The following is a 3,967-nucleotide window of genomic DNA, read 5'->3' as shown; positions in this document are numbered from 1 at the left end:
TTGAATGGGTTTTTTATCAATGAGATTGTGATGATTTATCATGATTGTAACGTAACTCACACATAAAGGCAAATAATTTGTACAAATGAATGAACAAACACAAATATAATAATTCACATAAATCCCAAAAAAATGAATAATCACATAAGTCATATTAAAAATAAAATAATAAAAAAATGAATAAATGATAGAAACATGTTAGTTAAATGATAAGGCTAGATAATTAAATGTGAGAATTAAAGAAAATATGGAAAAAAAAAATCAAAGTGTTGGAAAACCAAGGCAACATATCCGGGTATTGAACCCAGGACCAAAGAGGAAGTGAGTTATCCCCACCTCCACTAGGCCAAAGACTTGCTTACTGCTAGATTAAGACCCACAAAAAATAAGTTCTAACCGAGAACTCCCCAAGGAAGAAAACGGGGAGGCCCAAACCTGGGCCGCCGGGTTGAGGATTGGCTAGAGCCCAAAAAAAACTAAGTTCCAAATTCGGGTCAAAAGAGGCCCATTTCAAAATAATCCATCGTGTGAAACAGAGAAAAGATCCCAACGGTCACCCTAGCCGCATGGCTGTTGGGTGACGGATTCAAGGGAATTGAACGCCATCAATAACATTGATGCTATGGTGCCAGTTCCAAAACACAAACCCTCCTCCCAATATTCAAAGGCTTAAAACAGTGATTGTTGATAAAGCCAACCAGATTCACACACAACCAACACAGAAAAATCGGTACTGAGAGTTCTTAAGTTAAAAACAAATTTCAACACAGGCCATAACTTTCTGGATCTAAAAGGGGAGTGGGCTACAACTCAAAGGTTCACCGGAACCAGCAAGCAGGGTACCGGCAAAGCGAACAATCGAAAGCCAAGAATCAATGAAAACAAAATGGAGCTTCAACCTTCTTGGAGGTTTGAAGAAAAGGAGTAAAAGAGAGAAGACCTTACCGGAGCCTTACGATTTCAGTGATATCCCGATGGAAAGTAAGTATAGTTTGTTCTGCCGGTTATTTCTTGTCCTCGCTTCTCCTGTTCTTCTATCTTTTTGGTTTTCCTTGTATTGAATTTTTTTTAGGGTTTTGATTCAATTCCGCCTCTAATCTCCTTGTCGTTAATTTCTCTCCCTCTCTATTTATGTCCTCCTGATTAGGGTTTCCAAGGGGGTCTTTTATGTTCAAAAGAGTATCTCTGCGAAGTTCCTTTTGTGCTCAGAAATTGGAACGGTCCTTTTTGATGCTAAATTTCGGAACGGTAATCTGAACTTAAGCTTTCTTGCTCTGTTTTGACTTCATGCCAATTTGGGATATTTCTGAAATTTGAATTTTACTGTTGGCTAATTAACTTGTGTTTTTTTGTTTTACCGCAGTGAAAAAAAATGGAGCATTCTTGGACATAGGAAATTGGCTGTTCAGCAATGCTGGCTGCTTCAACACATGCATCTTGGACATTCTAGGCCAGTTGCAGTAGACTTGTGGTATGCTGTCATCTAAAACTTGGAATGCATTTGTCTGTTTGTGCGCCATAGCTGAACCAAGGTAGAGTTTCTATTGCTCAAGGTTGATGTTGGCTTGAAACAGGGCAATGGTATCTAGTAGGTTTTGGGTAAAACTATTGTGGCTTCCATTCATGTTTCCTGTCTGCTGCAGGGCTAATGGTGGGTTTATCATGGTCTTTTGTTGGTTCAAGCATAGAGCCTTAGCCTTGTAGTGTGGTGCACTGTGAGCAAGGAATGAGCATACTCTTGTGGTGGTGCTGCAGTTGATGTTAGGTTAGTTGATTGGGAGTTGGTTTCATATTGTAGTGACACCTTGTGTTTTTTCATGGCTTTTGATGTAGCAGCAGGCACTTTGCGGACTTGCTTGAGCTTGTATTGCCGTGGATATTGATGACCATTGTTGTTATGCATTACAGCAGGTTTGGATTGGTTGCAAAGTTGTAGTCTCAATTGACTGTGGTGCTTCTGTTATTGGCCTGGCGTGCTTCAAGTTTGCAGATAGGTCCATATGCATGATGGTTCTAGCTGGCATGTTGAACTGTTTGGTCCAGTTTCATTGTTCAATAGCAAATTGGATGGTTTGTGGCAAGGTTGGCTGGCAGGTTCATATGGCATTGGTTCAGTTTTGTGGACATGTCTTAATTTTGAGGTGCATTATGTAGCCATACTAACTTTGAACTTATGCATTGTTTTGGCATGGTTTCACAGGTTCATCACTGGTTTAGGTTTGCACTGCAGCTTAGTTCATTGCTCAATTACTTGGTGGCAGCTTGGTGAATTTGGTCATGGCTTTTATAACAACAAGGTTGGATTTTAAAGCAACATGTACCATTGGTTATTCAAGGATCAAAATGGAACATGGAAGGTTATGGTTAGAATATGGATTGTGCTGGCATTTGGTGTTGTTTATCTTGCAGGTCATGGTTGGATGGACAAACAAGCATGGTTAGGTAAAGGCTCAAATAAAGGCATGGTGAGCATGATATTACCAATGGGCCAAATTACTTGAAAATTAAGAAACCAAGCAAAGCATATCAAATCAAGACCTTTGGATGATGTGTCAAGGCCAAGTGGTTTAGATTAGGTTTGTGAGGGTTAAAAGATGGGAAGGTTCACTTTGGTCAAAGTTGACCAAAAAGTCAATTGCTGACCCAAGTCAACAGTTAGTCAAAATTCACTTTTCTTTGTATTTTTCATGTAAGAGGACATTGAATTGATGATTGTGGGTGATTTTAAGGTTTAAGGAGTTTGGGTTGACTTTGGTCGAAGTTGACCAAAAAGTCAACTGTTGACCAAAGTCAGCAAATGGTCAAAATTGTCAAGACTTGTAATTTTCTTGTGTTGAATCACATGTAATGGTTTACAATGACATGAAATAGATTGAAATGGATTAACAAATGGTTTGAAGTTGGTTTCCAAATTGTTTTGTCTTATGACTTGAATGTTTGACTTTTGAAAAATAACTTGACTGATAATGTACATGAACAAGGCCATGAAATGAGACCATAAGGTTGGGGTTTTGACATAGTATCCATGAACCAATAACATGACTAGCAAGTGGCTTGAAACACAAGAAGCTTGGTTGTTCAGATGACCCAGACCATAGATGTATCCACAATCACATGAACAACACCATGACTTTGGACCAAGACCAATCCTCATATAAAACCAAAGTAAGGTTAGGCCAAGCATGCTAAACAAAATAAAAAAAAACATAAAAAATTCAAGACCAAAATCGGGGTATGACAGTTGCCCCTATTTAAACATCCTCCACCAGAGGGAAATGAAACAACACTTTTCATCGGATCGCAGTGGGGGATGGTTAAATACAAAGAAGACCCGGATTTTGATCCTGAATCCCTACGAAATAATTAACAATGCCTGTCAGAATTGGCAAAGAAGCAATCTCAAAAGAAGAATCCGTCTGGTACGGTGAAAATCGGCCTGAGTACCGAAACAGAAAGTTGACTTGGATACCAAAATAAATGGTAACACAGGAATACCCATGGCCTGAACGCCGCACATTAGTCTGAACACTACTTCGATTTGGAAATCGGAAAACTAGCCTGAATGCCATAAGTACTTCGACTTGATCGTCGGAAACTTCTTCGATCTGAAAATCGGAAACTGGCCTGAATGCCACTTCGGTCTGGATACCGGGAACTGGCCTGAATGCCACAAGTTGCATCGACCTGAATGTCGGAAACTTCTTCGATCTGAAAATCGGAAAAACTGGCCTGAATGCCACAAGTTGCATCGACCTGAATGTCGGAAACTTCTTCGATCTGAAAATCGGAAAAAACTGGCCTGAATGCCACTTCGGTCTGAATACCGGAAACTGGCCTGAATACCACAAGTTGCATCGACCTAAATGTCGAAAACTTCTTCGATCTGAATATCGGAAATTGGTCTGAATGCCACTTCGGTCTGAATACCGGAAACTTCATGCCTGTCAGCATCGGCAGAAATAGGGAA

At 39.9% G+C, this 3,967-nt stretch overlaps 1 long non-coding RNA gene across 1 annotated transcript; it reads left to right on the top strand.

Annotated features, from left to right (window-relative positions):
* Positions 1–1,651: 1,651 nt before the first annotated feature.
* LOC127081460 (uncharacterized) lies at positions 1,652–2,380 on the top strand. The gene is made up of 3 exons (XR_007788096.1): positions 1,652–1,765; positions 1,909–2,082; positions 2,201–2,380. It is a non-coding gene; the product is annotated as an uncharacterized LOC127081460 (long non-coding RNA).
* The last annotated feature ends 1,587 nt before the right edge of the window (positions 2,381–3,967 follow it).

This window comes from Lathyrus oleraceus, chromosome 5 (assembly GCF_024323335.1).
Source record: "Lathyrus oleraceus cultivar Zhongwan6 chromosome 5, CAAS_Psat_ZW6_1.0, whole genome shotgun sequence".
Classification (NCBI taxonomy): domain Eukaryota; kingdom Viridiplantae; phylum Streptophyta; class Magnoliopsida; order Fabales; family Fabaceae; genus Lathyrus; species Lathyrus oleraceus.
Note: the sequence above shows the minus strand (reverse complement) of the source record. Positions and strands in the feature narration are given on the sequence as shown.